This window comes from Sus scrofa, chromosome 7, assembly GCF_054392235.1.
Source record: "Sus scrofa isolate SSC_HxYL_T2T_F1_AM1 chromosome 7, Sscrofa_HxYL_maternal_Yorkshire_Landrace_v2.0, whole genome shotgun sequence".
Taxonomy (NCBI): Eukaryota; Metazoa; Chordata; class Mammalia; order Artiodactyla; family Suidae; genus Sus; species Sus scrofa.
In genome coordinates, this window is record NC_139389.1 from 68138721 (window position 1) to 68153025 (window position 14305).

General features: G+C 45.1%; 1 long non-coding RNA gene across 1 annotated transcript in view; it reads left to right on the forward strand.

Annotated features, from left to right (window-relative positions):
* The window catches only part of LOC110261566 (uncharacterized), a 125569-nt gene that overhangs the window by 51389 nt on the left and 59875 nt on the right, over positions 1–14305 (forward strand). The window lies entirely within an intron of this gene.

The following is a 14305-nucleotide window of genomic DNA, read 5'->3' on the forward strand; positions in this document are numbered from 1 at the left end:
GGATACAGATCAGTTTCCCTTGTCTTTATATCCAAAGCACTGAAGACTGTGCCCGAGTGACTGAATGAATAATTTAATTGAAGAGAAGAGTAAATGAAGCTCTCTTAGACCCCATCTTACTTTCCTCTCTGTATATATTACCGAGGTTTCTATACAGGCCTCATCTCCCCTCCTACGCTGAGTTCCTTTAAGGTGGGGCCAGTGTCTGATTGTTTTCTGCTTTCCCCTCCCAGTGCCAGCCCGCCTCCTGGCACTTGGTAAGGGCTCAGTACCTGTGAATGAATCTGAGGAGCTGGCTCCTCTTGGCTCCAGCATCACCAGTTCTCCACCTTAAGCATCACTTGCATTTCTACTCAGGTCCCAGCCATTAAAGCCATCTGGCTCCATAGCATCCTTAGTCATTAGAAGAGAGTAATTAGACCAACCAAATTGAAAGCAGGAGCTGGGAGCTGGAATTTGGACTCTGACCTCAAATTTGGATGTTCCCCCCTTCTGAGCCATGGATCCCCCAGCCATGAAATCAGAATACAGTCAACCTCTGGCTTGCCCATCCTTATTAACATAATGAATCAGCATCCATATGGAAGTCTTCAGTGGACACAATTCACTGTCTCATTTACTGTTACTGTTCTGCTAGCTTGCGGCCCTGCAGGCAGCCTTTTAAATCAAAACACTTTCTTCTCTGCCTCCCTCCACTATTCCATCCCAACCTAGGAAAGCGCGACGGCCTCTTCCCCTGGATCTCCTGCCCCTAGGTCTTCATGGAGCAGGAGGAGGAGCAGCTTTGAGTAGGAAAGATGTAGAATAAGGATGAAGCAGCCTCCAACGGCAGGATGCCTAGCCTACCCTCTTCTTTTTTTAGGGCTGCACTGGTGGCATATAGAAATTCCCAGGTTAGGGGTCAAATTGGAGCTACAGCCACAGCAACGTGGGATCCGAGCCACAACTGCGACCTATACCACAGCTCATGGCAATGCAGGATCCCTGTTCCACTGAGCGAGGCCAGAGATCAAACCCTCATCCTCATGGATACTAGTCAGATTCTTTTTTGATGTGCCACAAAGGGAACTCTGGATGCCTACGTTCTGAGTCTTCCAAAGCAAATGTCCCGAGTGGGAGGCATTTAGTATTATTTATGCCTTGGTTCCTCTACATTAATGACGACAACGACTGAGAAGTAACTGTAATTTTGCCCTGAGAAGCTGAGGATCAGCCAGGGAGTTGGAAAATCTGAGTGCTACATCCAACGTGGCTTCTAAAATGAACACGATGTGCATAGATCATCTACTGAACTTCCTCTCACCACTGACTCTCTGTCTGCAAATTGCAGATAATAACCCTTCCCCCAATTAGCCAATAAAGTTTGGTCATATTACAAAAGCCTCACAGCAACCACATGGAGGCTTAATATTCAGACAGAATTACCGGACCCTGCATTGAAGCAAGAAGGATTTTTGATCCCCTTTCCTCCTTTTTTCTGATCCTTACAAGGGATTTGCATTTGTCAATCTCACTTTCTCCAGGGCCAAATGGTCCTTACCATGTCCATTTATTTGCATAATTGCCCCAATTCTTTAGATCTCCCTGTATTTCTTTTCTTTTATGCATTTCCCCCCTCCCTGATTGAATTTCTGTACATAGGGATTCTTCAGGGCACAAAAACCCAGGTTTTTAAATATTCTTTGTGGTATGAGAGTGTGGGCAAAGGTTGGAGAGATTTAGAATTTGCATTAAAATATTTCTATAAATAAGATAAAACGCAATGTGCTGATGTAGAAATATCTTTATTATGTGTTAAAATTAAGCACACTACAATATAATTCTGAATAATATAATCATACTCAAATATTTTTTACTTTTATTGAAGTACAGTATATTTACAGTGTTGTGTTCATTTCTGCTGTACAGCAAAGTGACTCAGTATACCTGTATATTCTTTTTGCATATTCTTTCCCATTATGGTTTGATTTTTTTAAAGTTTTATTGAATTATAGTTTATATATATTTAAAATGTATCTGTGTATATACTTTAAAATGTATATGTATTATACATGTATAATTTATACATACATATGTATATACATATACATACCTACAGTGAAGGAATACTAAGTAGATTGTGAAATCTTGACTTCCTTGCTTTAAGTAATACCTTCATGACTTTGGGAAATTTTTCCTAATCTTTCTGTGTCTCAGATCTCCATCTGTAATATAAAATGTAAAACTTGGAGTTCCTGTCGTAGCTCAGTGGTTAACAAACCCAACTAGTAGCCATGAAGTTGTGGGTTCGATCCCTGGCCTTGCTCAGTGGGTTAAGGATGTGGCGTTGCTGTGAGCTGTGGTGTAGGTCTGCGGTTACAGCTCCAATTTGACCTCTAGCCTGGGAACATCCATATGCCATGGATGCGGCCCTAAAAAGACAAAAGACAAAAAAAAAAAATGTAAAACTTAATAAAATTAAAATGAGCATAAAAATATTTACGTGAAAAAAAATAATTTGCATTAAAGAATTCCGAGGGAGGAGCTCCCACTGGGGCACAGCAGCTTGGGAGCACTGGGATGGATGCAGGTTCAGTCCCCGGCCTGGCACAGTGGGTTAAAGATCTGGCATTGCTGCAGCTGCAGCTTAGGTGGTGACTGCGGCTCGGATCTGATCCCTGGCTCAGGAGCTCCATATGCCACGGGGTGGCCAGAAATGGGAAAAAAAAAAAAAAATTCCTAGGAGGGAGCACAACCTACAGCCCATCTTTCCCCTGAGGACTCTGGCTGACCAGTGACCCTCTGTGGGAAGGCGAGAGGGCAGACATGGAAGTGGGAGTCGCTGTGGGGTCTCTTAGGTAGATGCCCTCCCCACCAGAGCCTATTGATCTGTGCCCTCTCCTCACTGCATATTTATTTGCAATTAGTAGTACAGTTTCCCTGAGTTTTTCAAACAGGAGTAGGCAGGGGAACCTCTGTGGAAATACACCTCAGTCTCCCATGTGGACATGGTGAGAGGTGGAGGTGCCCGGGGGGTGCACTCTCATCTTGGACACACAGTGTTCATGCCATGAGAAGCTCATGGGCTTTGATGCCAGAAACACCCAGGTTCAAATCTCGATCCTGCCACCCACCCACTGTGTGAACTTGGTCCCACCTGTTGGGATAGACTGGCTCATGCATTGTTTTCCCACCCCTGCTTGGCCACGTAAGAGTGGGCCTTGGGCCTGGAACCCTTCCTTGGCACAAGGTAGGGAGCCCTTGCATTCTGCTCTGGATTTATCGCCCCGTAGGGGGTGTCTTTCCCAGTTCCAGATTTGGTATATGCTCCTTTGTTCTGCTTGAGTGTGCATGTCTTCTGGCACCTGGCCAACAACCTGTCTCTTCCCAGCGGCAGCAGGGGTGTGTGTGTGTATGTGTGTGTGTGGTCTTTGTGGCCCTGGGGGAACAATACCTTTAACTGAAGCTGATCCCTGCTCTGACTCTTCTGGGTGTGGGTAAAGTGCTGTTCCCTCCAGGGCCTGCATGAGTCCCATCCTTCTGGGCGACCCTGACACCTGCAAACGTGGAGTGACATTCTGAGGTGCTGGTGGCAGGTACTGCTGTGCTATTTGTTTTCCCCCACGCAGGGGGACTCCTTCCCTGGAGGTGGTAGCAGGTGCCATTTGCTTGCCAGCATCTCTTACTCTTTCTGAGTTTCAGAATCCTCATAGGTCCTGGGGCGGGAGGCTGAGAAGACTTTCCTGGAACGGGAGGGTACGTGAAGTAGCCAGTGTAAGGAGCTGGGCCGGGGCTGGAAGCCCAGGGCACGGGAGGGGCTGTGAGCCTCAGCCTCACCATTCGTATTACCAAGACCTAGGAGGCGTCTGTAAAAATCTCTGTGAACTAGACTTGAGTCAAGATGCCGCTGGCTTCCACGAGGCTTGCAGGAACATCAGTGCCCAAGTTCAAAGATCTTGCCAGCCAGACGGTTTCTGTTTCTCTGCCTTTCTCCAGGAGTCTGAGGATCATGGTTACTATGAAAGCGGGGTGAGGCCAGCATCTGAAACCAAGCTCACTCCTGTTCCCTTCCTGTCAGGGCAACACGACATAGCTCCGTGAAATGTGTTTGCACAAGATCCCTGTAAGAGTTACCAGGTATCCTCCTCCAAAGGACGCCTACTCATGGCTATCTAGTCTGGGGCATGCCAGTTCTTGGTATAATCACATGCATTCTGACTTGATTCCCCTGCAGAATGCCACAATCTTTTCTCTTCGCCCCTCGTTTTAGGGAACCGGGATAAGTTTAGATTTTCCGCAGCAGGATTTCTGCCCCCGTCCCCACGGAGCAGGGTATTTCTGACAGTGCTGGAGACAGCTGCACGTCATGTGTCACTAACAGGAGGGAAGCAGAGGGATGAGGGGCTGGGAGTGGAGACAGCTGTCTTCTGAGCATGTGGTGTTGCCATTCCCCCAGAGCAATAACCAGCCTGGCCACCTGAAGTCCCTCGAGCTAATTGGAGCGCCACGGGGTTATGTGCCTTTGGGGCTGTTGCCATCATCTTGGGGAGCCCCCACTTGCTCCACACCTCCCGCTCATCAGTTGAAGATGACACCTCTGTCACCTTCAATCCAGCTGTCATGCATACCAGGAATAACTCATAGGAGAAACTTTGGGTAGAAGCTGCCACAGTCAGCAAAAGAGAGGCACTCAGCCCTGGATGGCTGAGCCTCCATGAGCTCCCTTCTGCTCTGAAGGGGTCTTGCCTCTTAGGGGGTCCTCATCCTGGTTCTGACTCCTGCCCCCCAGCCGTGGGGTACCACAGAGCACATGACTCTGATTCTCAATGAGACTAGGCTGCATCTTTCATGCTGACCTGTCTACTGCTCATTCTGTCCCCAGAAGCCCCCTCTTGTCCCTGGACATCCCAACCATAGCTGCCTTTTATAGGGCACTGGCTGTATACCCCAGGGGAGGTGCTTTATAGATGTCAGGGCAACGTTGACCACCCTGGTGAGGGCAACAGAAGTTACTTGCTTGACACCCAGCTAGTAAGTGGGGGGCCAGGAACCTACTAGTGCTACCTCGATTTGCTACCAGCCAGGCCAGCTCTGTGTCCCATCAAGCTGCCTCCCTCGTCCTGTTGGCAGAAGTGAACATCTTTGAACCCCTTGCTGGCTCAGGGGACTGTGATCCCATAGCCCAGTGGGGAGAACTCCTTGTCCAGACTTTAAAACAGTTATTCAATCCAAAAATGGAGTGCGTGGTGGTGGTTGGGACAGGGAGCGGGGAAGTGTTACAACCTCACATATGAAGCAGATGGAAAGAGTGAAATGGGGAGGAAAAAGGACAAGGAATTCCAGCAAACTCCAGGGACCGCTAATGGAGAGAAATACTGTGGCTAATTACCTCTCTGAAGGCTATGTGTTCCAAAATGAATTTTTAATGAAAAAAGAATGCAGTTTTCCCCTGCAACTCAAATCCAAGAAAGAAGGGAATGGGCAGCATCTCCCAGAGCAGGCAAGAGCAGCCGTGTGTATCCAGCTGCTCCACATCCCAGCATCCTGGTCCCTAAGGTGCCTGCAAAGCAGGCCTCCCACAGACGCCACATGAGCAAGCCGTGGGAACCTCACACACTCTGACCTCCAGGAACAGCAATGGGGACCAAGGCCTATAAATCTAACTCGGTCACCCCATCAAAGCTTAGAGGGGTTTCTTTTTCCAACAGCTCCAGGGCCTTCTCTATGTGAGGACCCATTATTTCCTCTGCCAGTCTCCCCTTCCGTTCTCCCCATCAGGACTCATGAATCTTAAATCCAAGTATATAAAGCTCCTTTTGTGAAACGAAGGCTTATCTGTGAGTTTGGGGAGAAGTGAGGGCCCATTTCCCGTCTTTCTAGGATAATTCATAGGTAAGAATGGGGAGACAGGAGCATGAGTTTTAGAGTCAAACAGACCTAGGTTCAGATCCCAGTCATAAAACCCACTTGCTGTGTAACCCAAAACAAGTATTTCATTTCCCAAGCTCAGTCTCCTCACCTGTAAAATGGGGGAACAATATTTACTTCAGAGTATTGCTGTGAGGTTGTATGTCTCTAAAGTGTTTGGCACCGTGTCCAGCACAGGCTGAGCAGTTGTCTGTGCTGGTGTTATTTGCCCCAGAGCACATCCAGGCTCATCTTGAACCTCCCAAGAAACTCTCTGCTAGGACCCCGCAGCCTCAATCTACCTCTCTCACCTGGTGTGACCACCTGGGCCAGACATCAAGAACCATAGGGACATCTGGGATCACTGATTTCACTGCTGACCCTTGACCTCAGATGGGATGTTTGGTCAAAGGCCCAGCTTGGGAGTTCCCACTGTGGCACAGTGGGTTAAGAACCTGATTGCAGCAGCTCGGGTTGCTGCGGAGATGCAGTTTCAATCCCTGGCCTGGCACAGTGGCTTAAAGGATCCAGTGTTGCTGCGGGTACAGCATAGGTCGAAGCTGTGGCTCAGATTCAATCCCTGGCCCAGGAACCTCCATGTGCTGCGGGTGTGGGTATTAAAGAAAAAAAAAAAAAGAAGCTCCAGCTAGCCCTCTGGACAGAAGAGGCAGTAAGTCCAGAGCCAGCAGGAGTCTCCACCAGCCAAAGGAGAAATGACCAAGATGCTCAAAGGCCCACGGATGCCCAGCCCGTGTTGTCCTTGGGCAGAGAGATCCCTACATTGGTGCTTTTTAGCTGCACACTCACCCCTCGTGAGTTCACACCTGTCACTCATTCTCCTACACGAAATCCAAAACGAGGCACAACATTCCTCAGATTCGGGACTATATGAGCATCCCGATAATGCAGGGCCACAGGCTTCAGTGTTCACTCTCCCACATATTCAGACCCACAGAAACACAAATAGCCCCATCAACATGCCCACAACCACACTAAGGACATATACCCCACACATGCACAGCCACAGGCTTCCCTGAACATAGCACAGAGCCAATCCAGGCCACCTCACTTTCATGCCAGAATTGCCACCTCACGTGTGTACTACAAAGCACACGTGTGTGTGTATGTGCACGCACCCATACACAAACACACCCATGCCCGCAGGTGCACACACCTGGGCAGGATGCCAGGGTGGCACCTCTGGGTCACATCAGCCCTGGCAGCAGAGGGAGCCCAAGCTGAGGAGGTCAATGGAGGCAGCCATGAGCAAAGAGCTGACGCTGGAGACTTCCTGGAGGGCAGAATTCATGGGGGACAGGGCCGAGCAGGAGCCCAGGCACCCAGAATGACAGAAGGGGACGCAGTGAGCAGCGATGGCCCGAGTCCTGGAGGCAGAGAGCAGGTCTCTGCTCTGGCCCAACCCACACCAGCCCCTCACAAAGCAGGGAGGCCAGTCATTTTTCCCTTCCCGCCTCATTCCCTCTTCTTTCTCTTTTCTGGAACAATCCTATTCTCTAGACCCTGGGAGACTCTAAAATGGCTGGCTCTGACCTGACGTGTAAGCCCATGATCTGGAGACCATATACAGGAAGCTTATTACTGAGATTCTCAAAAGGAGGCAGCTGGCTGATGCCTGAAACAGCCAACGTCAGCTCATGGGTCCTGGTTGGAGGATCAGAACTCCTGCAGCCTCTGTTCTCTGTCTTTGAGGCCTGCTCTGGGGGCAGAATATGAGTAGAGAATCTTAATTAATTTAGCTCTTTCACTAGCCCAGCAGAGAAGGGCTGCACCTGCGTGGGGTAAGAGGGCAGAAGAGGCTTCCCGCCTCGAACCTGAATTCATCAACCTGGTGTTATTATAAGCATCTGGAGGCAGAAGGTCCCAGGACGTTCCCCCTCCTACCCCTGCCCCGTGCCCCACTCCCTTCTTCCCCCAGCCTTCCAGGGGCAGAGCCTGAAAGTTTCTCTGCCTTCTGTAGTCCTTGAGCAGCTGGGGCCCTCGCTGTCACAGGAATTGTTCCTGCCCCTTACCGGCAGAGCCCACAGACTCAGGATACTGCTTTGCTGGCAAAGCAGCTCTTTCCACTGATGGGATTACACAGAAACACATTTGGCCGAGGACTTGGAGGCCCTCAGGGTTATGGGGCAATCCTTCTGTGACGGGATCTGAGAAAGACAGCTCTGCAATCTGAACCTGTATCGCATCCTGACCTGGGCCGAGTTGGGCTCAACCTCAGGATTTTAAACTGAGTACCAAAAAACATTTACAGGAACTCTACTTCATAGGTAGAGAAATTAAGCTCCAGAGTGGGGCAGTAACTTGCTCAAGGTCACACAGCAAATCAAAGGCTCCCCCATAAGTAGAACTCAGCCTTTTGCTTCCTGTCCTCGTGTGTTTAGATCTCGGCAAAATGTGATGTTTTCAAGTCTAGCTTTCAAGAAAAGAAGAGGATGCACAGGTGAGGAGGGACCCTTGTGAAAGTTTAATGAAGGAGTCGAGGAAGCTCTTACTTTCTGGAGTAGACGTTCTTTTTCCTTCTCCTTCCTTTTGAGGCAGGGCCAGGCAAAGGCCAGAAAGTGCCAGGTTCTGCTCATCCCTCTCACGCTGGGGGTGGATTGGGAGCTGAGGGGAGGTGGCAGGCCTGGGTCCACATTGCCTCCTGCTCTAGTCTTCTTTGGGAGCGGCAGCAGCAGCTGCAGAAGCACGTGGTACTGATTCGCAGTGAGGCCGAGATAAGAAGGAGGATTGATCCTTCTGCTGCTTCAAAGAAAACAGAAGCCTTCCCTGTCATGGCTGTTGATCAAAGTCTCGGCAGAGGCTGTGTTATGTGCCCTCCCCTCCCCGACTCCAGGCCCATGGAGGCAAGAGTCCGACTCCCTGTCATGCTGAGATATCCCCAAGTCTCCCTGCAAGCTAGAGATACCCCCTCCCAGCCAAGGTCCTGCAGCAACTACCAGGAGCCAGAAGACCAAATTCCACATTCAGCCTTTTCTTCAGGCAGCTCAGCCCAAGGTCATGGCCCAATCTGTGGGAACTGATATTATCCTCACTGTACAGATGAGAAATGGAGGCACAGAAAGGATGAGTACCCTTGTCCAGAGCCACAAGGTGGTTAACTCTTGGGAAACCCCCCATCCTTATGGGGTTACATGGCCTTTGTCCTCAAAGTCCCCTATCTGATGGCAGAGGCATGCTCCTGCCTCTGGAGCTGCCAGTTCACATGCAGACCCCAGAAAGACTGTGAAAATAACCTCTTCAAAAAAGGAAGGGTGGGCCCTACTTCTAAAATGTCTCATTTCAGACATCGGGAAAAATCCAAATTCTTTCCTTTTTCTTTATCTCTCTGGTGGGAGAGAAAGCAGATATTTCCTGCCCCAACCCATACTCCAACTCCATCTATCGGCAAAAATGTGCCTCAAGTGTGAAAATCCTTAAATGCTTATTCATTAAATACAGTATAAATTCCAAATCCCTTAGTCTGGCAATCAAGGTTTTGAAAAACTTTGAGAGGCCTCGTGCCCTGTGGCTAAGAGTGTCGGCTCCTGGACCAAACCTTCTGGGCTAGTTTACCAGGTCCTTAGCCTCCTGGATTTTAAGCCATGGATTATTTAGAAATGTGTTGCTTAATTTCTAGTATTTGGGGGATCTTCCAGATATCCTTGTTATTTATTTCTAGATTGATTCCATCATGGTCAGAGAATATATGATGTATGATTTCATTTCTTTTAAATTTGTTAAGATTTGTTTTATGACCCAGAATATGGTCCATAGTAAATGATTGATGAGCAACTTGAAAAGGAAATGCATTCTGCCTTTGGTGATGGCGTGTTCAGCAAATCTCCACTAGATTGAATTGGTTGATGGGGTTGTTCAAATTTTCTATGTCCTTGCTGATATTCTCTCTACTTTTCTTTCAGTTGCTAAAAAAAAATGAGTGTTCAAGTCCCCAAGTATAACTGGATTTGTCTGTTTCTCCTTTTAGTTCTATCAATTTTTTGTTTTGTGTATTTTGAAATTCTATTGTTTGATGCATACACATTTAGGATTGTTACAAATTCTAGGTGAATTGATCTTTTTATCATTATAGACTATTCCTCTTTATCCCTGGTAAGTTTACTTATTTAGGAGTCCACATTCCCTGATACTTGTATAACCTTTCCAGCCTTTAAAAAATAATACTTTAAGGTATAATTTTTAATCCTTTTACCTTTAACCTATCAATATTTTTTCAGATCATCTCCATTCTTTTTTCCCCATACAGGTTATTACAAACTATTGAGTAGATTTCCCTGTACTATACAGTAGGTTCTTTTTAATTATTGTATACAGTAGTGTGTATATATTATTCCCATTCTCCTAATTCCTCCCTCCCCACTCCTCCACGATGGTAACCATAAGATTGGTTTTGAAATCTGTGAGTTTCTTTTTTATAAATAAGTTCTTTTGTATCATTTTGTTAGATTCCACATATAAGTGATATCATGTGATATTTGTCATTCTCTGTCTGACTTACTTCATTCAGTATGGTAATCTCTAGGTCCATCCATGTTCCTACAAGTTACGTTATTTCATTCTTTTTTATGGCTCAGTAATATTCAATTGTAAATATGTACCACATCTTCTTTATCCATTGCTCTGCAATGGACATTTAGGTTGCTTCTATGTCTTGGCTGTTGTAAATAGTGCTGCAGTGAACACTGGGGTGCACATATCTTTTCAAATTATGGCTTTCTCTGGATATATGCCCAGGAGTGGGATTGCTGGATCATATGGTGGTTCTGTATTTAGTTTTTTTAAGAACCTCCACACTGTCCATCATGGTGGTTGCACCAATTAACAGTGTAGGAGGATTCCTAACCTATCAGTATTTAAAGTGAGTTTCTTATAGATGATATATAGTTGGGTCTTGGTTTTTTAAATCGAACCTGATAATCTCTGTCTTTTAATTTTATGTTTAAACCATTTACGTTTAATAGATTTATTGATGTGGTTGGATTTAAGGCTACCATTTTGTTGTTTGGTTTTTATTTGTCTCCTCTGTTTTTCATTCCTCTTTTTTTTTCCATTTTTGCTTTCTCCTGGATATTTGCATGTTGTTTTAGTATTCCATTTTTATTTATCTGACAGCTTTCTGTATAGTTTTTTAAAGTGATTGTTCTAGGGATTATAACATACATTCCTAACTCTTCATGATCTACTTAGAATTAATACTTTACCACTTCAAGTGACATATATAAACCATGGAGCCAATAGGTCCTTTTCCCCTCCTCCTTTATGCTGCAGTTGTTATAAGTAGTGCATAATTATACATTGAAAACATCATTATTGTTATGATTTTTTTTAACAGTCATGCACACATTAAAGGACTTAAGGGGGGGAATAGTCTATTATATTAACCCAGTTATTTTTGTTTTTGTTTCTTTTCTTTTATTCCTAACCTTCCAGGTTTCCTTCTGGTATCCTTTCTTTATCTTAAAAAACTTCCTTTAACATGTCTTTTAGAGCTGACATGCTGGCAATGAATTCTCTTGGTTTTCCTTTAACTAAAATTATCTTTAGTTAGCCTTTTAAAAGATATTTTCACTGGATATAGAATTCTGGGTTGACAGTTCTTTTCTTTCAGTACTTTAGAGATGTTCCCTGACTTCTGGCCTTCATATATTCTAATAAGAAATCTGTAGTGATTTTAATTATTGTTCCCCTTTATATAATAAATTGCTTTCCTCTGGCTGTTTTCAAAAATATTTTCTTTATCTTTGGTTTTTTAGCAGTTTGATTAAGATATGTTTGGATTAGATTTTCTTTGAATTTATCCTTCTTTGGGGCTTTACTGAGCTGTTTAAATCTATAAAGTTATGTCTTTTCACCAAATCTGGAAAAACTTCAGCCATGCTTTCTTCAATATTTTTTCTGCACCAAGCCTTTTCTCCTCCCTGTCTGGGAATCCAAAGACATGAATGTTATAGCTTTTGATGTTTTCCCATAAGTCCCCAAAGCTCTATTCTTTTTTTCCCATTTTTTTCTATTTTTCAGATTAGATAATTCCTATTTTCAAGTTCATGGACTCTTTCCTCTTTATCTTCACTTTGCTATCCAGCTTATAGAGTGAATTTTTTTTTCTTTTTAGGGCCACATCTGTGGCATATGGAGTTCCCAGGTGTAGGGTCCAATTGGAACTGTTGCCTCCGGCCTATGCCAGAACCACAGAAACATGGGATCTGAGCCAAGTCTGCGACCTACACCACAGCTCATGGCAACGCCAGATCCCTAATTCACTGAGCAAGGTCAGAGATCGAACCTGTATCCTCATGGATGCTAGTCGCATTCATTAACCACTGAGCCATGATGGGAACTCCTCACAGAGCGAATTTTTCATTTTTCATTTTCAATTTTTCATTTCAGCTATTGAATTTTCAGTTATAAAATTTCCATTTGGTTCTTTTTTATAGTTTCAATTTCTTTCCTGAGAGCTACTATCTTTCCATTCATTTCAAGATAATTCATCCTTACCTCAAGGACTATATTTTTAACTGCTCCTTTGTATGATACATATGTTATGTGATATAAGAGTCTTCATGTGATAATTCCATCATCTGGATCATCTTGAGGCCAGCATCTGCTAATTGTCTTTTCCTTTGAGAGCAATTGAGATTTTCCTGCTTCTTTGTATGTGGACTAATTTGGGGCATTTTAAATATTGTGTAATAATATGTAATCAGTCCTATTTGTTTCAGAGTATAATGCCTGACTTGCCTTCTGCTTTGGGTCAGGTCTGTTCTGTGAATTCATAGCTCAAGGGTGAGTCCAGAACTTTATAGCGAGGTATAAGGGGTGGCCTTACGCAGCTCTTTATGATGGCCTTTACAGTCTCTGGCTCCCAGAAGCCCTTTTCCTGATGCTTGGACTAGAAACCTGGGGTTTTAACCTCCCCATATTATTATTGTTGTTGTTGTTTGGTTTGGGGTTTGTTTTTGTTTTGCTTTTTAGGGCCATACCTACAGCATATGGAAGTTACCAGGCTAGGAGTCGAATCAGAGCTGCAGCTGCCCGCCTGCACCACAGCCACAGCAATGCCAGATCCAAGCTGCATCTGTGACCTACACTGCAACTCATGGTAACGCTGGATCCTTAACCCACTGTGTGAGGCCAGGGATTGAACCCACATCTTCATGGATGCTAGTTGGATATGTAACCCACTGAACCACAACAGGAACTCTCAGCCTCCCCATATTGTTGCTCACTTCCCCGGATTGGGCTTACCTTGATGGTGAAGCAGCAAGATAAAAGAGAGAGAAAAAGTTAACAGAATCCCCCCACCCCTCCCTACGGGAGCCCCCTTTCTTAGTTCCTCTGAGTTTTAGGTCCTGCACCACCAGCACTGCAGGAGAATAGCTTCATGACTGGGGTTTCCCTTGTGACACACCCTGGACAGTAAAAGAGAAAGAACTGAGATTCTCCTCGCTCCTCCCCCAACTCTCTATCCTGCAGGGTCTCTGTCTGCGGTCCTCTGGCAGGAAAGAGAGGGTTTCTCTGGAATTCTTTCTATTTGTGTCCACTGCACAGCCTTGAGTTTAAGCTAGGAAATAGCGGAGGAAAAAATATCTAGGAAACTCACTTTCATATTGGTCATTCTTTGAGCATTTGTTTCCTTCCCCAATCCCCCTACAATTATTTATTTTTCAGAGTCCTTGGTGCTGTATTTTCTTCTTCCTGGGTTTTTATTTGCAATCAATGGGGGGGGGGGAGGAATTGTGCTTACTCAATCTTAGCTGTAACCAGAAGCCTGTAGACATGTACATTTAAGTAGAAAGTTATGGGAGAATTGGATTAATTTTGCAAATAGTATTGCAATATTTAAGAGGATGTGAAAGTCATTGTACTTATAAATTTATTTTTTCAGACTTACCACAGTTTTTCCCAGTACCCAATGCAAAGGTTTTGCTTGTTCAATTAGACTTGTAAGTTACTTGGGAAAATCAAATATATGAAATGTTCAAGTATAGTTGAAATTGTTTAAGCAAATTTAATTAACTTGTAAATGGCACTGATTGTTTAAGGAGGTTTAGTTGTTTCAACTTGAGTTAATTGAACTTTAATTGAAGAAAAAGTGAAGGTCTTGTTCTTATTACATTTACAAATGGAACAATCAGATCGGTAAGTGGAACTTGAAGAAAAGCTATATTTTCAAGTGTGCGTCCTTAGTAAATTAAATATTAATTTTTAAAAGGTAACTGTAGGAGTTCCCTGGTAGCCTAGTGATTAAGAATCTGGCGTTGTCACTGCTGTGGCTTGGGTCACTGCTGTGGTGCAGGTTCGATCCCTGGCCTGGGGAATTTCCATATGCTGCAGGTGCAGCCAAAAAAGAAAAAGTGACTACAAATAGTATTTTTTTGTGTGCACAACCTCCCCCCAGCACACC